Source organism: Oxyura jamaicensis, chromosome 2, assembly GCF_011077185.1.
Source record: "Oxyura jamaicensis isolate SHBP4307 breed ruddy duck chromosome 2, BPBGC_Ojam_1.0, whole genome shotgun sequence".
NCBI lineage: Eukaryota > Metazoa > Chordata > Aves > Anseriformes > Anatidae > Oxyura > Oxyura jamaicensis.
This window is the reverse complement of record NC_048894.1, coordinates 56,499,111-56,524,927: the sequence shown is the minus strand read 5'-3', so window position 1 is coordinate 56,524,927 and position 25,817 is coordinate 56,499,111. Positions and strand designations below refer to the sequence as shown.

Genomic DNA, 25,817 nt, shown 5'->3' with positions numbered 1-25,817 from the left:
TTTTTTTTTTTTTCAATTTTAATTACCTTTTTACTAGGCAGCTACGGATAATCCTCTCACCTAGTCAGTAACTTGCTGTGTGCTGATTAATTCTGTCAGAAAGGTCTGTTTTTCCTTCACCAAATAGTTCACAGAGATCTTTATTAAATGTCTTTGAAGATGTTGCCATAGGAGAAAAATGTGAAATTAATTGCAGTCTAGGAGTCTGTAGCTAATGAATTATACTAGTCTGATTAATGTCAGACTAATACAAGACCTGCAACTAGCTAGCCGAAATGATTTTTATTTCTTCAGTTACAAGTTATGTTTAAAAACCATGGAGTTTGTAATAATATCAAATGCCAATGTCCTACCTTTAGAACATGGGTCTCTAAGAAAACTCTGAAATAGGCAATTAAAATAAATATGATACAGACCTACAGTTATTGCAATGAAATATTATTTTTGTTTTGTAGAGTTAATCTTTTCATATGCACTTTTATACATACAATATTTATTTTCATATAGAAACTTCCCCTAAGAAAATTGTTTAGGAAGTTGATTCAGTGCACAGTGGGATATCAGCCTTTTCTGGGTCTTTATCATTCACAGAGCTCATTCTTCCACAACACTGCCAGGACAAGTCTGCTGGAACTTATTGCTAAGAACTGTCTGGGTTGCAATTGCTGCTGAATGAGTTCCTGAAGTCACCACCTGGAGCAAAAATGTTTCACCTAAAGCTTAACAGTCTCCAAGCTTGAGGTGAAACCTAAAGTTAGCCAAGTTAAATTGGCTGTTCAATAAAATGTCAGCAAAACTTAATATAAGACACACATATCTTTTTATGCACCACTTCCCACAGCTAAGGCTCAAGTTGGGAGGTTTTTCTAAAAACTACTGAGTTCTTATTTATTTATTTTTGTTAGATTGCACAGTTATGGCTAATTCATACTAGGGGAAGCACTATGTTTCTTCATTACAAACTAACCAGATAGACATAATTAACATTTCAGAATTAACACGTCATACCTGAGAAACTGTTTTATCCTGAGAAAAGCTTTTATATCTTTACATGTCTTTCTTCAAAGGGTCTTTAGTGGTGTAACCTAAAAGAGCTGCCTGCAATGCAAATTTCAGAACATCACAGGGGCATCTGAACTAGCTATAACTGAGATGATATGGAAGCTAGTTATCAGAATACAATAATTAAGTACTCAATTTATTTACTTTTTTTATCTTCACCCTGTTCATCCCAGAAAACAGGGTGAAGAATTAATCTGTTAATTTGGGGACCCAGCCTAAGATATCTTAAAAGAGACTGACATAAATAAACCATTGTCTTTGACAGCTAGGTTACCGTTAGGATACTTCAAGTTGGGTTTCAAAAATCAACAACCACTCTAGAAAATGTTGGCCCCAGTATCTACCAAAGTTGTCCTTCATTTGCTTCCTCTCCTTTTTTTATAAAGCTGGGAGAGATTTGAGACAACAATTGCTAGGTTAGCATAATTTGTCCTTTCTTGGCCATATGAGGCTATGTATAGTGTAGGAAACGTTTTGATAACTTTGACTTGAGCTTTGTAGGAAACATTGGTAACTTTGGCTTGAGCTTTATGATCAAAATTTCATGGTTTCAGAGAAACATCTTCATGTCAGTGAGATGAAAAAGTGTTAACAATTTTATATCATTGAAATTACATTAAAAGAGAAGCAAGAATGATTTACTTCCTTTTCTTTGAAAATGGGGGCATTAAGATTCTGAAAACTAGCATTGAATGTTGAATAGTTGATGAGATTAATCGTCATAATCATCTCAATAACAACTTAATATTAGTTCAGTTATGAAAAGTAGGAGGCCATTTCTGCTACATAATTTTTCATATAATTCTTTACTTACCTACATTTATGTTTTGATAGTGTTTAGATTCAGAAAATGCATTCTATACTAGACTTTATATAAATATGATTTACAAAAAGTAACATTCTACGGTTTCATTGGATGCATTTCAGTCTACATAACTACACAATCAAAAAGACAACAAAAATAAAGTCTACAATTTGGATTCCCGCAACTAAAAAGTGATGAAACAAAATCAGAAAGAGACATTCTTATTCTTATGTTCATAACTTGCCCTTGCCTACAGTTATTGGCAAGTGGAAGTTTGATGATATCATGCAGTATAGATGTCATGCAGTGTCTTTGGGACAGAAATGTAAAGTGAGGTTTACTTCCACTTAACTTGAAATAGTGTTCAAGATTATTTGAGATATTTTCATAGTCAGGAATATAGCTTGGGATCATTTTATACACCCATGTACTTATCTGCTTCCTTTACTGCATCCAAGTGTGGGCCATATAGAACACACTCCTGTGTAGGAGACAGGGAAAGAATACTAAATATAGTTGTGCTGATATTATCAGGTAAAATGGAACAATGAAAGGAAAGAGATGTGCTTTCTTTTTGCTATTAGCTCTATAGTTCCATAATGGCCTCTGCTATTGAATTCAGTTAAACTTATAGGGATCACAAAGTTCTTTATGTAATATTGGCATGGTTACTTTTACTGGAAGACAAATAAAGGATACATTTTGATTTGGTAAATTGATATGGGATACAGTGCTTCTGGCCTAGGTATTAGCCTAAATTAACATACATCTGAAACCTTCCTGACTTTTGCAGGTATGTGGAACTATCAGCAGGACACTAACTCTTGGCTCTGCATTGCACAAAATGAACCTGATAGAAAAGAGTGTCAAAATACATGGAACAACTTAAAATGCTGAGTGATACCCAGTGAAAATGCCAAAAATAAATAAGGTAAAATAAAATAAAATAAAATAAATAATAAAATAAAATAAAATAAATAAAATAGAATAAAGTAGAATAAAATAAAATAAAATAAAATAAAATAAAATAAAATAAAATAATAAAATACAATACAATAAAATAAAATAAAATAAAATAATAAAGTGTCTACTGTCATGTTAGCTGCATGTAGACATGCAGGTATTCCTAAGAGGAACTCTGTTAAGTCTCATATCCTATCTACCAGTTCAAGGTGGATACTTCTGAACAACAGCATAACATAACTATGGTTAGATGAATAGTACTTTACATTTCTTGTATTTCAAGGTTAGTACCAGTTTTTCTCCAAATTTTCATGGATAGCAAAGCAAACAAACAAAACCAAACCAAACAAGCAGAAAACCTCCTATGGTCCAGTTTCTTCACAATGCTTAAAGACATGATCAGTCTTAAATTATTGTTCTAGATTGTTTCTATTTAATTAAGGTAGAGTGGTTGTTTATATCAACTGAACTCAAGGGCATATAAGTGCCTATTGAAAAACAAATATGTGCTCAGCTGCATTGTGGCTCAAGGAAACTGTAGTTACTTAGACTGAGGAAGAAATAAAAGGCAATTTTTAGCTAAATGGGCAGATACAAAAAAAAAAAAAAAAAAAAGAACTGCAGTACAACATGCTTAAAAAGTGAGGTATTTGAGCCTAGCAGTCTGAAAACAGGATATAAAAAGATTTCACAAGACAATTGTGAAATCTTTTTATATCCTGCTTTCTGACTGTTAAAGTCCAATAAAGTCTGTTAATGACTAAGTGGTAATAATGGTAAATTTTATAGAAAAAGGAGAAATGGGACAACAACAACAAAAAAATGATAATGGACAATGAAGTAGTATTGATCTATAGAGAAAATTTTAGACCTAATAGAGGATTTGACAAAAAAAGAGAAATGGAACAATTCGCAAAAAAGAAAGATTTCAGTTTTTGAAGTTACTTGTTTCAGCTCTTGGGACATACAGGGTTAAGGAAGGTGTGACAAATATTTATTGCATGTATCAATTCAGTTCTTGCTAAAAAAAAAATAAAAAAAAATAAAAATTTTAATGGGAACAGTCCTCATTAAGCCAGCTGCTCCATCCACCTGCAACAAAACTGCATAATTCCTGGTCAATTAAAAACCCAAAACCAAAAAATCCCTTAAAATATTGAATGATAGAGGTTCAGGAGTATCTTTAGGAAATGTATTACAAAATTTAACCACTTTTTTGTTTAGAATTTTCCTCTTCATGTTTAACAAAGACTAGAACAGAAGGCACAATAACAAGAGGATAGCTGGACAAGCAAAGTATGTACTTCACAGCTGGAGATGGTAAGAAGACATTCAGTTTTCACCAGAAATTATACTTTGTAAGAGTTTTTTACAAAGGTGTGAACTAAAACAACAGAGGATAGTACTACGATTCAGATTCCACTTCAGTTCAGATATTGTTTTGACATTGGGGCGGTGCTGGGGTGGGGGTGGGGGGTAGGGGGGCAGATAAATTGTGAAGAAAACTGTTTCTGTAGTTATTATTTGAATAGTTAAAATGTGCCGTAATAATTCCTTTAAAATTTCCCTAAATCCCTAGCTGTTCCTGCATGGTTATGAAGTGAAATTCTGATATTAGCTGATGCAAGAAAGTCTCCGACTCATGGAAAATTTTACTTAATGCCTTATACATATTGCCTTATGTAGGGCCTTTTATGGAGAGAAAGAATTCCTCTACATGGATGGCTGAATCTGAGACACAAGTGAGACAAAAGAGTTAAATATGCATTTAATGAACTGATTTTTTACTCAACTTTTAAGCTGAAATTATATCCCACTGCCACCAACACAACTTAAAGAACATGTAGAATCCGTAGTAATAAACACAAGCATCATAAACCGACCACAAAAGACCAGTCTTCATGCCATGGATAGGTTATGAAACACTCTGCATGCAGTCTGTACTCTGCACACAGGATTGAAAGAGCAAGAGATCTTTTTCACAAAACCTTTCAGGGGTAATGTATAAAATAAATCCAATTCAGTTACAAGAGATGAGGAAAAGGCAGAGGTGCTCAATGCCTTCTTTGCCTCAGTCTTTAGCGGCAATACCGGTTGTTCTCTGGATTCCCAGTACCCTGAGCTGGTGGAAGGGGATGGGGAGCAGGATGTGGCCCTCACCATCCACGAAGAACTGGTTGGTGACCTGCTACGGCACTTGGATGTGCACAAGTCGGTGGGGCCGGATGGGATCCACCCAAGGGTACTGAGAGAACTGGCAGAGGAGCTGGCCAAGCCACTATCCATCATTTATCAGCAGTCCTGGCTATCGGGGGAGGTCCCAGCTGACTGGCGGCTAGCAAATGTGACGCCCATCTACAAGAAGGGCCGGAGGGCTGACCCGGGGAACTACAGGCCTGTCAGTTTGACCTCAGTACCAGGGAAGCTCATGGAGCAGATCCTCTTGGGAGTCATCATGCGGCACTTGAAGGGCAAGCAGGCGATCAGGCCCAGTCAGCATGGGTTTATGGAAGGCAGGTCCTGCTTGACGAACCTGATCTCCTTCTATGACAAAGTGTTGCGCTGGGTGGACGAGGGAAAGGCTGTGGATGTGGTCTACCTTGACTTCAGCAAGGCTTTTGACACCGTCTCCCACAGCATTCTCCTCAAGAAACTGGCTGCTCTTGGCTTGGACTGGCGCACGCTTCGTTGGGTTAGAAACTGGCTGGATAGCCGGGCCCAGAGAGTTGTGGTAAATGGAGTCAAATCCAGTTGGAGGCCAGTCACTAGTGGCGTCCCCCAGGGCTCGGTGCTGGGGCCGGTCCTCTTTAACATCTTCATCGATGATCTGGACGAGGGGATCGAATGCGCCCTCAGTAAGTTTGCAGATGACACCAAGTTAGGTGCGAGTGTCGATCTGCTCGAGGGAAGGAAGGCTCTGCAGGAGGATCCGGATAGGCTGCACCGATGGGCTGGGGTCAACTGCATGAAGTTTAACAAGGCTAAGTGCCGGGTCCTGCACCTGGGGCGTAATAATCCCAAGCAGAGCTACAGGCTGGGAGATGAGTGGTTGGAGAGCTGCCAGGCAGAGAAGGACCTGGGAGTGATAGTGGACAGTCGGCTGAATATGAGCCAGCAGTGTGCTCAGGTGGCCAAGAAGGCCAACGGCATCCTGGCTTGTATCAGAAATAGTGTGACCAGCAGGGCTAGGGAGGTGATCGTCCCCCTGTACTCGGCTCTGGTGAGGCCGCACCTCGAGTACTGTGTTCAGTTTTGGGCCCCTCGCTACAAGAAGGACATCGAGGTGCTTGAGCGGGTCCAAAGAAGGGCGACGAAGCTGGTGAGGGGCCTGGAGAACAAGTCCTACGAGGAGCGGCTGAAGGAGCTGGGCTTATTCAGCCTGGAGAAGAGGAGGCTCAGGGGCGACCTTATCGCTCTCTACAGATACCTTAAAGGAGGCTGTAGAGAGGTGGGGGTTGGCCTGTTCTCCCACGTGCCTGGTGACAGGACGAGGGGGAATGGGCTAAAGTTGCGCCAGGGGAGTTTTAGGTTAGATGTTAGGAAGAGCTTCTTTACTGAAAGGGTTGTGAGGCATTGGAACAGGCTGCCCAGGGAGGTGGTGGAGTCACCATCCCTGGAAGTCTTCAAAAGACGTTTAGATGTAGAGCTTAGGGATATGGTTTAGTGGGGACTGATAGTGTTAGGTTAGAGGTTGGACTCGATGATCTTGAGGTCTCTTCCAACCTAGAAATTCTGTGATTCTGTGATTCTGTGATTCTGTGAAATCTTTCATCCTGTAAGTGCTCCTGGCTTGCATTTTTGATCCATCTCAGGTGGGTAGCAGAGTAACTTTTTAAGCTGGAGGGGTGAAGTGAGGTCCAGCGCAGAAAGGATTGATGGCAATAGCTTCTTGCAAGAACAGAAAAATCTTTTTGAGATAGAATAATAATAATAGAAGGAACAGCTGGGAGGAAGAAAATGGTAATTAATGGAAAGTGGGGGTACCCGGGAAATATTTCTAGGCACTGTATGAGGTCTATTGTGACTTTCATGAAAAGCAAATAAACTTAGTTCTGCCAAACAGATAAAAATAAAATAAAATAAAAAATAAAATATCTGCTCTTCTCTACATAATCTCCAGCCTAAAAGATTTGAGTCATGCAGCAATGATTTCCATCAGGATGTATTAGAAATCAAATATTCTCTCTGAAGTATCAGAGAGTATGAAGAAATGGTTTCATAATTTTTGAGGGCAAACCAAAGAAATTTTGAAAAATGTGAGATTCTTAGACACAAGTAACCAATAACTTAGTGGTTACAATACTCACCTGGGATACTAAAACTTTCTTGTGCCTATACTCAAAAGAGACTTAAAAACTGGAACTCTTTTAGGGCAGACATCTTCACCACACACCTAGAGTCTCTCTGTAGGGACACTAAAGCTTGTATAATATATTATAACTTCACAAAGCCAGAATGTGAGCTAGAACATCTGACTCCATAATGAAGCAAGTAGGACAGCTACTGATCTACTGGAGATTCAACGCCTCTATAAATCTGAGTTGAACTCCTACCTAGTAACTAGTACCTAGCAAACACCTTTACTAAAAAACCCTTCCTGATCTTGAGGTATCTCTCTGACTTTGAAGCATCTTCCTGACAAAGATTTCCTAGAAGCTGTGTGTTCCTCATCCATAAATCCTAATAAAAACTTCCTATATAGTTTTGACCTCAATGAATCAGCATTTTCTACTGAAATTCCTGTTTAGGGAAGAGACAATATGACTTTCTCTAAGCTGCCCTTAAACACAGTTCTTCCTTTCATGGGCAGGCTGCCTTAGATCATGTGAAAGGCTGTGAGAGATCACAGCCAGCATCATCTTTCATTTTGTCATGGAATCCTGAATGACATTGAGGCTTGAGAACTTGAGACCAGATAGGTTCTGAAATTCTTGTGTGTAATATAATACTCCACAACTTTGTCTAACCTTTCAGCCAGGGAAACCGGGGCAAACTGCTCTGCATGGCTTCTACCTGATACCTACTACACTACTGCTAGAAAAAGAACAGTGACTCCAAAATTAGAGAAGCAGTAGACTTGAACATCTTGTGCTGTGTTTAAACCAGACAGTAAAGACTGTATTTCTATGGAAAAACAATGGCTTTGAGGAAAAAAAAATAATGTAAAAAACTATTAAGGAATCTAGGTCATTTCTAGAAATACTACAAAATTATCCCAGCTTTTCTTTGGAGGGAGAGAGGTGTTTGTTTGTTTGTCTGCTTTTAAATCTTTTTGCCTTCTGAATCCAGGAAAAATATTTATTTTTCTTAAATTATGGTGTGATGTTTAGTAACATATTCTAATATTACCTGAGACTGTCAAGGACAAAAATTATTCTTAACAAACCAGACTTTCTAGGATAAAATAAGAACAGAATAGCAAGTCAGTAAGAGAAAACTGTTATTGTTCTTGTGATTATGAAATTAGAATATTAGAATATCTGGACTGTATAACTAAAAAAAAAAAAAAAAAAAAAAAAAGGGGGGGGGGGGCGTGAAATATTCAGAAACAGAAGAAAAATGGAAAAATCTGCAACAGTTTTTAACTGCTAAGCAAATTGATAACATTCCTAACTGTTACGTCTAGTAATTTAATTGAACTCTAATAACTTACTCAATATATTTGGTTGCTTCATCTCTCTGGTCCCTTGAAGCAATGTGAAGAGTGTAATGTGAAATCTACAGTACTGAAGAAAAAGCATTTTCTGAACATTGTAAGAAACAGTTCTCTAGTGGTAGCTACTCATAGGTTGTTTTTATTTGGTTTTGTTTTTGTTTTAATAATCACCTAGTATTTGAAATTGGATAATTTAACTCATATCTTTATGTTCTCTTTTTTATTGTTGTATTTATTTCTCAGCATCTCAGATTTGTTTCTTATGCTGAGATTTATAAATCTGATTTGAAGATTCCCTTTCTGTGAATAATCTTAATGCTCACTTGAAGTTTATTGTTTCAGTAAAAAATACCTGTCTAAAATTTATGAGTTGTTTGTGACCCTACCTCATCATGATAGCTAATCAAGTATATTACTTCAGTGAGACGATAAGGATGCTTCGCGTTATATACACTTCAAATGTTTACTGATTGGATTCTAAGCTGAGGCATATTTTTTATTAGTGTTATCATCACCATTATTATGTATTTGATAAATGTGCAACTGTGGCATGTATTCAGTAACCATAGCCCCCTTGTTTCCTATGATGTTAAAATTAAGAAGAAAAACGTCCCTAATGTGCTAGCATGCCTTCGTTTTGTTTTACCTGTGAATTGCTTTTCTCATAGCAAAGTTAAAGTTCAATTCTAAACTTCAGAGCAGTAAGAAAATTAGCAATAAGAAATGCTGACACCTCAAAAGAGGGATTAAAATAATAACAATGATAATTGTTCTGGGGCTAACAATTTCATATTGATAGCAGTAGTATGGCAACTCCCTCAGATACCATGTAACCCAAAAGTTCGTGGTGCTGAATATAACTTCCTCACTCCAGGAGAATCACACTTACAGGATATAATGTTTACCTTGTTTTGCTCTGTGTCTGCTTTCACTTTGACTGGCTTTCCCAGTGCAATGTGTGTATGTGACTCTTCTATGAAGACAGACAGACCTGCCAGGTGAAAAAGATATAAAGAGGAGCAGAGCTCATCTCTATCCCATGCTGCTCCACCCTGTACTTACTCACACAGTGAACTTTTAAAGAATGTACTTTAAGAAAGAGGTTGTTGCAGAAACTGTTACTTAAAAGGGCCTGATTTATACAAGCTACAAAGCCCATCAATGGCAAAGATGAGAAAGAAGTCATACTGATTCCTAACTATATCAATGTCTGTCTCCTATATATACTACTTTATAGCAAACTTCTCTGAGATAGCAATAACAGATGCTAGGGCACATCTCAAAGCAAAAAATGACTTTTCATATATGGAAGTAAAAGCATTGTATTTGAATGCAGAAATTCCTCCTGACAATTCCTCCTTACTCACTAGCAGTGAGTAAAAGAGCAGAATGCTCAAATATAAACTTGACAGATGGATGGATTTTTACTATTTGAAAATACAGAAACTTCAGTTCATTTAAAAATAGCATTCAGCTTCAGTATTTCTATTTACTAAACATTTATACTATGATAGGATACCTTACGAAAGCAGAAGATTTTTCAGATGTTTTATTGCTAATTGTTACTTTGAGGTAATACATGTAGTTATTACATTGAAGTTATTCTTTAGTTGTGTTCAGTGAGGTAAAAACCATGTCAAATAACTTCATAAGCTTTAAACTTGAGATGGTGTATTAAAAAAAAAAAAAAAAAAAAAAAAGTTTAACAAATGTTAATTAAAAATAATCTAGTGCTATATAATACAGCCTGATTACATTTACATATAGAAGAAAATATAATGCAAATGGCATAATCAGATACTTCTATTGATGTGGTACTTAACACAGCCTGTAGAAAACATTATTTTCTCTCTAAAAGCAGCAACTTTAAACACAGTAGCTCCTTGTAAGCACACTATTTGCCCTTCAGTGAATTTGCCTGATTACACTGACTTTGGAGACCCTCAAGGTGACTAGGCTTTTAGAATGAATGGAGAGGAAGAGTGATGGCTTTTGAGATATTTTTGAAGATTTTTTTTTTTTTTTTTCTAAAATACTTGAACAGTGTTTGGGTTTTAATATTTTATTTTTTTTATATACACACAAGCTTCCATGTTACCATCTGACAGAAATTATATCTGTGCTGTACATTATTTTCAATATGGTTTCTCACGGCTAAGATTTATTATTATTAGTAGTAGTAGTAGTATTTACATTCTGCATTTATTCTACTGCAGCATTCTTATTCATTTAATACTGCAGGGCATTTTCAGTTGTCTGACAGTCCAGAGACATATATAATGATATCAGTACCTAGTGAATCTATTTATCAGCATCACAGTGACACTGAGGGTCTCATTCAAAACCTGCTGAAATTGGTAAAGGTCTCCCCACTAAGCTCAGTAGGCTCCAGAAGGGGTTATATGTATATGCCTTTCACACAGCCTCAGAAATAACCATAAACTCCATAATTATTTTCCCAGGTCTAAAACAGATTAAAGAGACTGTTTCATACATTATCTCCTGCTGTTGATTTTGGTTGCCTCAATCTTCATGCATTTCCTGCATGGGTCATCAGGTGCCATAATATTGGGCTGTCCATGCTCAGGAAATGCAGTTCCAGGCAAGTGTTGAAATCCAGAGCTGCAGAGACAGATTCCTTATATAAAGTATGCCTTCTCATAAACTTTTTTTTTTCTTTTTAATTATTATTTTATTTTTATTTTTCCTGTGAGATCCTTTTTATTACCATTATGATCTACTGTACATGGCTTCACAGATTTCTTTGCAGACCTCTTCCAATGCTACTAGTGATCAACACGCTGGTACAACTATCAAATTGCAGAGGTTTGCATTCCCCATCAGACAGGTTTTTCACCTTTGCAACACCATTAAAATTCAGCTCAGAGAACAAACTAGGACACAGCTTGTGATTCCTACTTTGCTACCATGCAACAATAATGACATTGGCCATGAAATCCATCTTATCTTTTGCCGTTTAAGGGTATAACTCTTTTCAAAATATTTTTGAATTATGAACCATAAAACATTGTTATGGTTAAAAAATGAAAGAGAGTTGATTAGACTAAAATATTTTTCTTTTGTGTTTTGTGTTTGTGAATGTTTTTATTTCCAAATTATATGATGGTTATGAATTTCAAAGTCACTTAGGCTATTTAAGATTAATTTCAGAAATGTGACTGACCTCATAACTAAAAGAAGCTGTCATCATTTTCATTCTTAAATTTAATTAAAGGAATTTGAAGTGTTAACATCTTAGAATACTTTGGTGAGAATTTCCATGAAAATGACAATGTTTTCAATTTTTATTAAGTATCCTTATTAAACATCTCTGACAGATACTAGTGTTTTCAGAAATGAAGCTTTGACGAGTGCTTCTTGGAAAAATTCTGAGAGGGAACTCAAAATACTAGGAAAAGAAAAAAAAAAAAAAAAAAAAAAAGGAAATAAAATCTCAATATTGTTCCCCAAATGCAATGATGTTTGCCTGCATAAACAATCTCCTTCCTCCCTCCTCAGACAAAGTGGCATTATCACATTTTACCTAACATCTTCAATCCAGGAAATTCTCCTGTGCAGCCAGCAAATCCATTTGAATTGATTACTAAACCGGAAAAATACTGGATAAATTTTCAACCACACCTCAGCCAGATTTTAGTCATTGGAAGAATATCTCTGTTTCAGCATATACTTTTCCATTTCATATACTTTTCCAGCATATACATTTCCATTTCCACAAATACTTTTCCATTTTAAGTTAAAAGGTGCACAGTTAAACTTAGTATTTAAGAACAATAAGCATACCACAAGTTAAACAGCTTGTTGTATTACTAATTGGAGCAGAACAGGATTATGGTTAAACATTCTCCTTTTCACTGATTGTGTTCTTTGCAAATTCAATATATCACAATCTATTACTTTAAATTATATGTACTTCAAGATGTTTGCCTCAGCAGTAAGGAAAGATGCTGGCACTTTGAGTAGATGTTTTAATTGCTATAATTGTCTTAACAAAAATTTAATTTAGAAGGTTTTTTTTAACCTTTTATTTTCATCAACTGATTAAATAGAAAGGTGACTTTTGGCACAAGAAATTTTAGTGCCTTTCAATTATAGGGTCTCTTTCCCAAACCAGCCTCACAGTCATTTCAAGTTATGAAGTTTTTCTCTATATATATCTTAAGCTTCTTCATCATTTGATTAATTGTACTACCCATTACCTTGATTTGTTGTAATTTAACATGTAAGTCTCTTGTGTATAATTTGTCATCTAAATATATGGCATGGGATATGCTCATGTTGAAAAAGCTGAAAGAGAACTATGTGGTAGTTCAGACAACAATGATAATTCCAGCAAAATCAAGCAAAAATTCACCCAGCCCCATTTCTCTGTTCTTTTGTTGATTGGAGCTATAGGTAACAGCAGTAGTTCATACAGATCTTTTTCCTCTGATGTTGAAAGTTTCTGTATAGAGAGCCAAGAAAAAATATTTTTCAGGATTATTCTTACTCTTGCAGAATTCACTAGAAGCTGAATTAGGATCTTCAGCTCTCATCTCTTTTCTGCATTTTGAAAGAAACAGACCACATCCTAACCTCGTACATGGACATAGTTACAGCAAACGCAAATAGCTGCTTTTGTGTGTGTGTGTGTGTGTTTAAACAAAAAAATATATTCTCATTAGATAAAAAGTAAGAGCTTTCATAATTACTTAAAATTACTGTAAAAACTATAGGATGAGAATCAAAGATATTTTTTTAAACTGAGATTAAATTTGGACATATGCATACTCATAAACTAATCATATTTGTCACTAGTGTAGATACTGCACATTATTTACATTTTTAGTGCAAACTAAGCAATCTAATACTTATGTTTTATGAACATATTTTAGCAAGATGTCAACAACAAATTTCACTGAAAAATGTTCTAAAAACTAAAAAAGTAAAATAAAGTACTGCTCTTCTGTTAGTAGGCCAGATTTCTTATAAACAAAGCAAAATACTGTTTTTAAGCATAAGTAGTTATAGCTCTTGTGAAATATCTTATTTTATTTTATTTTATTTACAAGATTTATATTCATGAGAGGTACTATATGTAAACAAAAGAACAAAAATACCTGAAAAAACATCCGATAACCATATAACAAACACATTAACACATTTAAATTTTACCCATAGTTTTCAGAATGTAGAGGAAGCCGATTCAGACAAAGATTCTTACAATCAGATTCTCAGTATATAAACTAGCTGTAAATTAACATTTTACCTAATCTGCACCAAATTTCCATATTTCTACCAGAAGGGGGTGCTTTGAGCAAACTGCTGCTCAGAGTTCTGAAAACACTGAAGCCTTTTATCACACCATGGCACTTGATCTTCCATGTGCACTCTAAAAATATTTTACATTTGTATATACATATCAGTCTATTTTCAGTTATCAAAGTCTCCTCACTTTTTTTTTAAGCATATAAAAAGCACTAAATAAAACAAATGAATTTGTTTTGGAAATAAGTCTTCAAAAAGAACACATTAGATGAATGTAGTATCATGGAAATATTTACTTTCTTAAGTTGTTCTTGGTAAGACCAGTATCTGAGATTTTTATTATTTTTTTTTTTCCCCCAAGGTTTTTGTTGTTGTTGTTGTTGTTGTTGTTAAGCAGCTATAGTTTGTAGGGGGTTAATTTGATGTGGAACACAATGCCATTCTATGTTTGCCATTTTTAGTACAGTAATCAGAGTACTTATTGAACTGGGGGGTGGTGCTGGGAGAAGAAATTGTGCCTCAAATGTAACAAATAAATAAATAAATAAATAAAATCCATTTAGCACAAGTAACCTCTAAACTAAAAAAGAAAAAAAAAAGAAAGTTTGTGTTAGTGCTGAATATTAAGCTGTAAAGCATTAAGCATAGACAAAGATTAGCTTCTGAGTTTTTATGTATTAGAAATATAGAGTCATAGATGATAAAGTATACAAAATTATCAGTCAGTCATTCTGTCAATCACAGAATATTTTTCATTGCCCATGAAAGTAAAATATTGCAAGATATATTACAGGTTTTATTTAAATGCAATGGAGTTGTACTTTATAACATATTCTACTACAAATATGCATTTAATTGTATTAGTAGAATATAAGCACTCTTCCAATGTACTTTTAAATCAGTTCTGTTAAGAATAGGACTTAAAATATGTTTTAGTGTACCTAAAGCTTATTTGAAAAATGAAAGTAAGTTATGTTTATCTTCATGATGTAATTAGTATTCATGTGAAGCTAAATTAGGTTTTCAACAAATAGGATATATATCTCCATAAAGTCATATAGCTGCAAAATGGATAATTATCAGCATAGATAAGTTATTTCTTATCACACATATATTAAGGTAAAAAAATTCACATTCAATCTGTAGGAGATTTTTTCCTTGTAGAAATGCAAATTGGAATTGCTATTATTTTTCAAGCAGTAGTAGAGCTAAAAACTGTGTGTCTTTTCAGAAACCTACGTGGCAAAAAAAAAAAAAAAAAAAACCTCAGACGTTGTTAGCATCTATTTTACTTGCTTTTAATATAAAGGGACAAGTGAACTCTCAAAGTTTTAGAGGGAGAGAAAAGTTGTTCTTATTGGTGTTAGTGACAGTGGGGGTGGGAAGGGAAGTAGAAAGTGTTGAGCTGAGCTGAGCTGAGCTGAGCTGAGCTGAGCTGAGTTGGATGAGAGGGGACCCACAAGGGGGGAGGAGATTTAGGAGTGCAGGGGTTGATTTAGAGCAAGGGGGTGGGAACAGGAGGGACACCAGAGTGAGGAGCCAACGCCAAGTGGGAGGGGTAAGTGAGAGCAGGGGGGAGTTGAGTGAGAGTTATGTGAGTTAGGGGGAGTTGAGTGAGAGTAAGTGAGGGGTAGTGAGTTAGAGTAATAGGGTGAGGGGCTGAGATGTAACTTCCTGTTTGCATAAGGAATGGGTACTCAGATCTCAGAAGAGATGGAAGAAACTTTTTAAGACTGCAAAAATATTGCAGTTCATGGTGGAAAAACAACTAAAATTAAACATGAAAGTACTGGTGTATCTGCATGGATGCAGGCAGGGAAGAAGTTGCTTATGAGTTTTTATTTTTTTCCATTTTGGTGTTTCATGTACTTACTTTAAGTGAGTACCTAGAGCATGGAATAGCCTGGATTTATTTAAATTAAAAACATTATATTTCTGATTTAAAAGCTTCTCATTTTGCTTTGGTACACTTACTACAGGAAAAAGCTCTAGCAAGGTTATCTTAAGGCTTTTCCTGACTAGGAATTCTATTGTGTACATTGTATCATGAAGTAGGAATTTGAAAATTATGAGGTAAGTACAGTACTGTCAACAGTACTGTAAATAAAAAAATAATTTTTTAAAAAAAGTTTTCTTGCTTCTGAAATGCTACCTCTGGCTATAACATTATTATTATTATTATGGGTATTGAGGAATGGTGACCTTAGAAGGTCAGAATGTTCTTAATCTCCCAATTGCAGAAAACGATGCATTGAGTGTGGAAGTAGGGATGGGCTCACTTCTTAGCAATCATTTTGGTTATATTATTCATTCTTAAACTGCAGCTCAGCATATTGTCAAGCAGGTAAAATATATTTCTTTTCAGACTTTCCAAAATAAAAGCAAAAGTAATAAGTGACCTCCCTGTACCGCTATGAAAATGCCTTGGAGCAAGTAAAGGTTTGATTGTATATGGATAGCTAGGGAGGTGTTGTTTTCATGTTCATGCAGAAATGTTGTTTTACAGCTTGTTCTCAGTCAAGGCACTTGACCCCTCTTGTGCCTTGACTTAAAGTATCTTGCAAAACTGATTAAGAAGCAGAACCTCACAGAAAACCAGGTGTTGTGATTGAGCTGAGCCCTTCTGGGAAGATGCCTTACAAAAACAAGGTAAAATTAGCAACAACATGTTAATTTAGGACACCATGCAGCTGATGAATGATGCAATAATGATAAATGATTCTTTATTCTCTTCTGTTCTCTTAGGAAATTAATGTTACCTGTACCAGACAGACCACCTTTGCAGCCCCTGTGCTTTATCACAAATTCCATTTCTGTTTGGCTTTATCCTTTTTAATTCTTCATCACCAGGTCTTTGGAAAAAAAAAAAAAAAAAAAAAAAAAGTGAATTAACAGATTAAGAAAAATTGAAATTATGTCTTTCCAATGTAAAACATATTAAATTTATTGGTATTTTATTTCTATGTTGTAGGCATAATAACTTGTATATTTCCAGTAAATTAAAAAAAAAAAAAAAAAATAAAAAAATAAAAAAAATGGGGGGGGGGGCAATAGTGGTATTTACTGGTTAAGCACAAGTTGAATGAAACAGTCAGATTATTGGGAAAAAGTGTTTTGGATTTTAGTCTTCTTCATAAACAATACTCTCAACTCTTCCATGTGTTGTCTTAATCCCAGATTTTACAAAAGGAAAAGCAACTATCTTCTTTTCGTATCTACCTTACACTTGTATTTCCAGTGGCATTGGAAGTATTTCTATACAAAGTTATGGTGCTCATATTTACCTACTGGCTTTGGAGTTAGATAATCTATAAATGGGAAATTAACTGCCAAAAACTGTAAATATTTTTCTAAGAGGGAAAAATAAATAAGGTTTTAGGTGACAGATTTTAATAAGGACATGTTTTTGACTGTGAATAGCTCATTACAATCATATATATTCAATGATTTTTTTCTATTTAGTCATCTTTCTTGTTCATCCTGCTTAAATATGCTGGTATAAATATGGGCAGTGAGAGTTCTATGTCATCATTTATAATTTATATAGCACTGTAATTGTTAGTGGTCCTTTATAATGTACAGTAATAGACTATGCAAGGAGCATAACTCTACTGTCAGGGACTTGTAAACTCTAAAACAAATACAGCTGACATAGCTGATATGATGTTCAGGTAGGCCCTCTTTATGTGTTGCTTGTACTCATAATTAATCTCACCAAATGATTAGTAGCTTAAAACTGTTCCAGCAAAGCATTTAAACCCAGTAAACAGCCCTAATGATGCTCATGGACCTTAACGTTAAGGCTGCACATGTACATGTGTATATATATGACCTTAACTGGTAGAAGGTAAAACAATTCTCAGCTGCCCCAGAATAAGATTTAGGTAGTCATTGCCAGAAGTTACTTGATTTTGATATCAAATAGATTTGGGAGAGAGGTGGGATGGATACCATTCTTGTATGGGACAGGCATTATTTCATTGTGTTTTTATGCATGTGACACTTGGTTATTTTATTATAATCTAGGTATGACTGAAACTGGTAGGACTTATTTTCCATCCCTCCCCAACATTGTTTCTTGAAAAATTTTCCACAAAGATGTCATATGCATAAATCTTATGGACCCTAGCCCTCCTTTATTGGTGGATATATGGAAGAAGAAGGAAAGGAAAGCAAAATAACAATAATAATAAAGGCAGGTTACAAACCCTGCAAACTGATATTTATGCAAGTACCCCAAATCAAATACTCTGTTGTACCCCTCTCCCAAACATGCTACTACTCTAGAAACTATGTGAATTCTTAGTATTACAATCTTGACATGTTTGTGACAGGTTTTTATATAATAGAAAATAGAATTTAACAGAGGGACACTATGGATGTGCAACTGGGCTAGGCTATTTCAAAGATCCTTTTAACCTGTGTCATTCTGGGATTAGGCACCTATGCTAGAACTGCATAAAGAACAGCAGCAGTATTTAGTGTTGTAAAAGGCTGCAGCTACTCATGAGCTTCTGCAGACGACCAACACAAATGTTGCAAGTGAAAAAAAAAAAAAAAAAGATAGGAAAACACAGTAACATCTTTCTATTACACAAATTCCTGTATTTGTTTGTTTGTTTTTCAGGATCTTATGTGTTGTTGTCGTAACATGACTTTAGTTGTTATTACTTTTATGCACTACAGTATGACTTTGTGCATCACTCAGCAGGTCTCTGTACTTTTACAGTAGCATCTGAAGTATGTCTTAGAGCTGTTTAACTGTGATGCATGAAAGGCCTAATTGACTAGATGCATCATTTGACTGTGTATAAAGAAAGAATTAAAAAGCTTTGCAAAATAAAAATCTAAAAAAAAAAAAAAAAAAATCTATTTTGCAGTAACACAATAGAGTATTTAATAACTTTCTTTCCTGTATCTGCCTTCAATCTTTCTTTCTCCTTTTCATTTGTGCCCCTATGGGGCATATGGGATCTAAAAGTTGAGCCATATCAAATATTCTTGTTGTCCTGTTTTAGCATCATTTTAGTTTCAAGGACTGACAATGTTTTATTAAATAAAAATATTTATAAAAAGTTATTTTAACATATAATAAACATTGTTTATTTATCATGGGAAAGGAAAGGAAACCAATTATAAATTTAACTACAAGTCTATAGGGCAGTATGTGATGTATTAGTGGAAATATGTCTGTGTTCTATTTTGGAAAAACAATTTAGTGAAAGTATCTCACAGCTTTAATGTTACACAATAATCTAAAGAGATTATTTTGCCCTAAAAGAAGAAATGGAACAGTACCCTTAAACTTATTAATGAATAAGTTTGTTTTATTGTACTGAGCACTGAGTCATCAGTGAAGCCAAAAATCTGAATTCAAATTGATTTTTCTGCCTGCCGAAGAGAGACACAATCATGCATCTCCCTCTGGATGAGTTCCAAAACTTCGGAATTTAGTCACATCTTCTGGGATACTTTTCTCAGTCATTTTTTGACTGTACTCTTGGAAATACTCTTCCAAACAAGTTGCACAAATGTCATCTATTTTCCCACTTTTTTTTTTTTTTTTTTTTTTTTTTTTTTTTCCAAAGCTCCTCTTGGTTTGGTCCTGAATTTATAAAATAAAGATCATAATACTGTCTTTTGCTGAGAGAAGTTGTTGCTGCCCCATCCATGTAGGTGCTCAAGGCCAGGTTAGATAGGGCTTTGAGCAACCTGACTCAGTGGAAGATGTCCTTGCACATAGCAGGGGAGTTGAAACTAGATGATCTTTAAGATCCCTTCCAAACCAAAACACTCTACTCTTCCAAAACACTCTACAATTCTACCCACTATGCAATTCTTTCTAAGATCTATGTTCTCAAAGCTTACTCAAAATGCTTTGGCTGTCACATGTAACTAGCTAATATCAATAGCAATAGTTCAAGCAATACTTCATTACAAAGAGTACTGTTTTGTGTGTTTGTTTTTTTGTTTGTTTGTTTTTCAGCCCTGCAAACTGTAAGCATTCTGATATCTGAGGTAATTTGGAACTGCTTGTCTTTTTCTTGAAAAAAGAGCTTTCCTTTAATGTTTTGCAGTTTCAATATATGTCACAGTGAGTGTTAAACTTCCAGACTGGAGACATGATTCTTTGGGTTCGTACTTAAGGTTGAAAGCAAGCAGCATACGGTTGAAAGCAAGCAATTATTTCCCGTTTCCTTTCAATGTTGACTTTTAATGTAGCCATTGATATTGCATATGGGAAATAAACAAGTTTTGAATGTTTCAAAGACAATAAGAGTTTTATAGAGCTTCATTTCTTTTTTCCTAATAGTTTCTTAGTATTCTGCAAAATGTTAATTGTCATCTTTCAGAGCAACTGATTTATAGTTTGAGATTTCTTAGGTCCAAATTCTGTCCTGTTTATTGACAATAATTAGCAACTTCCTCATTTAAGTAGAACATTTTATTTCTTAATAGCAGAAGGTTCTGTAGAAATACATTGCCAGCCACCATGGCTATAGTGAAGAGTAACTTGTTGAGTGCTGTTAACTTAGTTGCCATTGACTGTCCATCTGCATCAAGAAGTAGGGCAGAACTTAGATCAAGGTGGCTTCACGCATAAGTATAGATTTTTCTTAAAAATAATAATAAAAATAATAATAAAAAAGTGGGGGAAGGAGCTTGTAAACAATATAGAGAAACAACTCAAAATATTAAATCAAACAAACAAAAAATCTTTATTCAGTTGAGAAGAATAAGAGGCGTAAATATTGCCTGCAGTGAGTGTATCTTATGTACAATATCTGGATTACTTACCAGCTAACGAAGCTACACAACTGAAAAATTGTGCTGCTTGTAAGTATCAGAGTAGCTTTTAGCATGAGGTTGCAATTCCTTTGATTTACAAGTTTTTATTTCCTAAATTATGTGGCAAAAGTTATTCACAGCTTAGTATGATTATCTTGTAACTGTTGTGGTGCCACTTTGAAAAATGAATATTATTACTTATATTATTTAGGAGGAAATTCTTCATTCTTCACTCTACTGAGGCACTAGAACAGATTGCCCGGAGAACTTGTGGATTCCCCATCCCTGGAGGTGTTCAACACCAGGTTGGACAAGGCCCTGAGCAACCTGATCTAGTGGGTGGCATCCCTGCCTATGGTAGGGGGTTTGGAAATGGATGATCTTTAAGGTCCCTTCCAACCCAAGACGTTCTATGATTACTCATTTAGGAGAGGATTGTTTGTGAAACTGTTACAAAACTCAGTGTTTACATGTTGACACGCTGAATTTCAAAAAAACGTTCCCTTTGTTTTACTTTTTTTTTTTTTTTTTTTTTTTTTTTTCCATGAGTTCGTCTTTCCATTCTTCAAAATCATAAAACCTTAAGCTAAGGCAGCATTTAGAATTTGGCTAGAATTTAAGATTTAAGTTTTAGGACAAAAAGCTGTGGTAGTGTTTACCTTTCCTCCTTCCTCCTTCTCCAATATTTTCAGGCCTGATATTTGCTACTGAGGTAGCACAAAGGAGTATTCCTGTCCTTTGCCCACTGACCTTTCCCTTTGAATTCCTTGGTCAATGAGCCAAACTGAGTTAGTGTTATACAACCAACAAGCCATTTTGCTTCTGATTTTAAATCCTTAACTTTAAGTTATAAGTGACTTATTTTCATTGCTGAACATCATGAGGAATCTACATCTCCAATCAAAATTCTCTTTTGAACAAGTCCTACATAAATGGGATAGTATAGAAATAGAGTGGTGTGCAGCCAGCTGCAGCAAATGTTAATACCAGGCTACAAAGTTGTTTTTAGTTTGAGGAAGCACTGTTATTTGTTGGTTGTCAAGGCAGAGAAATCCAAGATTCCTGCAGTTTCAGCTTTCCAAGTAAAGCATAAAGCTTTACTAGGCAAAAGTGAATGGTGCTATTTAAAATAAATTGTCTTCTGTTATCTCTTTGACATCTTAAGAATTAGACTTAAGCTGAAAAATTTGGAACCTCCAGAACTCTGAAATTATTAAAATGAATAACAGCTCTGAACACTGAGTTGTAGGATAATATTGTCAGCTGGGTACTACTTTATTCAAGGAATGGTAGCTGTCAATTAAGGCTGCTTCTTCAACTAGACTTAGGTTGACTGGGAGCACTAGTTTCCCCTAACAAGGAATGAAGATTAGCCTTCTTTCTTGGTGGTATACAGACCAGTGAATCATAAGGCAAGAAGGCCCAGGGAGGTAATTGTCCCACTGTACTCTGCTCTCATAATGCCCCGCTTGGAGTATTCCATCCAGTTCCAGGGCCCCCAGCACAAGAAAGATGTGGACCTCTTAGACCTGGTCCAAAGGAGGGCCACGAAGATGATCAGAGAACTGGAGCACCTCTCCTATGAAGAAAGGCTTAAAAAGCTGGAGATGTTCAGCCTGAAGAAGAGAAGGTTTTGAGGAGACGTCATTGCAGCCTTTACTTAAAGGGGACTTATAAAAAAGATGGAGAGTGAATTTTTGCTCAATCAGATAATGATAGGACATGGGGGAATGGTTTTAAACTAAAAGAGGGGAGATTTAGGTTAGATATTAGGAGGAAATTCTTCACTCAGAGGGTGGTAAGGCACTATTGCAACTCAGGTTGCCCAGAGAAGTTGTATATGTACCATCCCTAGAAATGTTCAAGCCCAAGTTGAATGAGACCCAGGACAGCATGATTTGTAGGTGGAATTGGGGTTGGAGCTAAATGATCTTTAAGGTCCCTTCCAACATAAGATACTCTATGATTCTATGATGGGGCGGTCTAAATGTTTAAATTGTTTTATTTTTAATAAGACTAAACTACTTCCACTGTTTGAAACAGTGCAAGGGGTTACGTTACTTCAAAGAAAATATGAACTGCCTGACAAGGAACAGTAGACAATTTATAATGAGCCCCATAGACCCTGCCCATAGAGATGAACAATAAGTAAGTAATAACCAAAATAAATACCTGAGGGTGGCTATCTAATTGGTTAAAAATGTGATTTAAAAATAATAAGCAGCCTAAAGAGCTGAAACCTTTTCAAAAGCTGTAATCACTTTTCCCCTTGAAATTTAGGGAAATACTCTGAGAGATGAGCTAGGTGTAACAGAAGCAGGAAATTTAGAAACAAGAAAATAGTTGTTTAATTGCAATATCCCTACAGGTGCCTCCTTAAAGAAGATTAAGCTTATTCTATAGGCATCCTCCTCATAGGAGGAGGAAACCACTGTCAGTTAAATTTATAACAGTGTGGATATGAAAATGTTGTTGGATAGATTCTGGTTCTGATAGATTCAACCCCACAGGGTTTGTTTGTTTTATTTGTTTGTTTGTTTTTGTTTTGTTTTGTTTTGTTTTTGTTTGTTTTGTTTTGTTTTGGTCTTCTTCTCTGTGAGGTCTTGGAAAACGGGCATTTGGCTTGTTGCTTCATCATAGGCCTTGAACAATATCATGGCTAGTCTCACAGGTTGGGGAGAAGTGTGCTAAGGTGATTACAAATAAATAACAAATACTGTGATTGAGTTGGCTCTCAGTGACATAAAACTTTCATTAACACCGTGTTCTACATAACACAGTCAATTTTCTCCTGAAAAAGGCTTTAGCAAGATTGGTTTTTGTTTGTTTGTTTTTCCATCTGATAAGAATTTTTAGTGTAATTTCACAAGTGCATCTCTGTTCAGCAAGAGTAAATTGGAGGGGTCAAATACCTTATGGAAGTATAATACACTACTGGTGTATGTCCTATTAATACTACATTGTTTGGTGAAGAAATATAGTCTTAAGTTATATATATACTTTGTTAATTTTAAGCTCTTCAGATAAGCTGTATATTCTTTGTGAATATGTTTGGTTTGGTAGGTAACATGGATTCATTTTTTTCAGGAATAATAAATCATATGAGCTTTTATCTAGTTTTAATGCAATACTAGATCTTTATCTGAAATGCTGGCTATAGAAAAGTTCAGTGAGTTGGAAAATATTTTACAGTGACTTCAGTCTTCCAGATTTGTAAACATTTTACAGTGACTTTAAACTTGCAGAGCAAATATTCTCTCTACATGATGGCACTTGTACCCATTGTGGTTCTGCTGCATGACAGAAAAGGACTCAAAGAAAAGGTAATACTGGGTCTTCACCCATTGAGCTTGGGCTCAAAGAACAGGTAATAATGGGTCTTCACCACTTTTTTTTTTTTTTTTTTTTTTTTTTTTTAAAAAAAAAAAGGACGCTACTGCATCCTGAGAAATGCATGCAATTTTCTGTGGGTGTGGGATGAGACATGGATAGTTACTGAAGCTGGATACTAGACTGCAAGACTTAGGTAATTCACCAAGGTGGTATTAAGTTATTATTAAAAATGCGTTAAAGTCCTTTCAAAATTAAGCCATGGAAATTGCTAGTAAAACTTTATCTGTAGATCTATGGACAAAAAAAAAAAAAAAAAAAAGTCTATAATGTTTTACAATAATTTATTTATTTATTTATTAAGACAAATTAAATGGTCAGATGCATTATGTAAATTAATATATTATCCACCCTGTAGGACTCTAAAAGCTATTCAAGCAGAACCCTTGAAAAAAATTCAAGTGCATCAATACTGCCTGTTTTAGTCTTCCTATGTAGAAATAGCACATGATATCAATGGCCCTCCAATACTAGTTACACAAAGTGATTTTCAGCAAGAGAGCTCTAATGGTTCAGGAGATGCAGTCATCTAAAAATAAATCAGCCTTTTCCAAAGTGCCCACAGCAGCACATCATAATCAAAGTTGATTACATTTGCACCCTGCATCAAATGGATGTATCAAAGTGCACCAAATCACAGAGACCTAATGGTTCACACCTGGCAGATAGCTATTTGACATTTCACACTATCAATGTAAGTGTTCCTGAGGCATGAGATTCATAATACTAGGCTGTACTATAGTGTATTAAAGAGCTATCTCAGCTAAGGCACATCACCATGTTCATTGACTTCTTTCAGTATAATAGGATCTTTTTCATCCATATATCATAATAAATTTTTTTTGCTCTTACTTATTTTGTCTGTGTAGAGTGTTTTCCTCACTAATATGTTAGGAATGTAACTTTTTATCTTTCTTCTTTTCTGTAGCATCCTGACTGGAATGACGTATTTTCCAGTTGCCCAACTCTACAGAATGAGTAACAGCTTAAACTCAATTGTTCCTGTATATGCATATGCACAGGCCATGGCAAAAATTTTCTGATTGTTTGTTTTTCTCTGCCTTTCTCTTTCCTTTTCCTTTTCTGCATGCAGGTAATGAGATCTGATTTTCTTAATTTTGTCTGTAGGAGTATTTCCTCCAATAGATCTGTTATCTTCTATCTCATGTTTCTTATGGACATTGGGAAGAAAAAAAAAAAAAAAAAAAAAAAAAGTGATAAATTGGCTTACCTAACAACCTCAGACTTATTTAAAACCATTTGTTGTGACCCCATGTTTCCCTTTAAGCATTATTTTTTTCATGTAATATTTCCTTGTAACATTTCAGTTCTTCACAATTTGAACCTTTCTTACCTTCTCTGCTTAACTGTAGTCTAGCCCCTCCATGTTCTGAAGGATGCAACTTTGTTCTGCTTAGCTTTGCATACCCCAGCAGTCAGGATAAAATTTGGAAGGATCCAAATCCTATCAGAAAACCTATCAATAGGTTTTCACATTTTTTTTTGTACATTTCTTAAATATAAAAAAAAATCAAGCTAGGTCCTGGCTTTTAACTGTATGCTTTGCATATAGTAATTAATTAAAACGCAATTAATGTGTTTTACTCTCCTATTTTGTGAGATGTTTAGTAGTTTGGTAGCTTTGAATAAACTTCTGATAATTATTTAAATCAAAGAAAATCCCTTAATTAAAGCTCAATGAAGTCCCTCAATTTCCTAAAATAAATTTTATAGAACACAGGTCACTACCTTTTACCTCTTTTCTCCTACTCATTATCGCATGTATTTGTTGTGCTATGTGCCTTCACAATCTTTCACATGTGTAGGACTACTTTTTCATGGTAGGATTATTCTAAGATTTCCGTGCTGCTTGTTTATATTCAT

At 35.1% G+C, this 25,817-nt stretch overlaps 1 protein-coding gene and 1 long non-coding RNA gene across 2 annotated transcripts in view; both read left to right on the top strand.

The window, feature by feature from the left end:
- Positions 1-25,817, top strand: part of CNTNAP2 (contactin associated protein 2) — a 1,137,498-nt gene that overhangs the window by 34,248 nt on the left and 1,077,433 nt on the right. The gene's annotated exons all lie outside the window — the stretch shown is intronic.
- On the top strand, positions 4,149-19,511 carry LOC118163014. Its single transcript, XR_004748783.1, has 3 exons — positions 4,149-4,770; positions 12,557-12,560; positions 19,498-19,511. It is a non-coding gene; the product is annotated as an uncharacterized LOC118163014 (long non-coding RNA).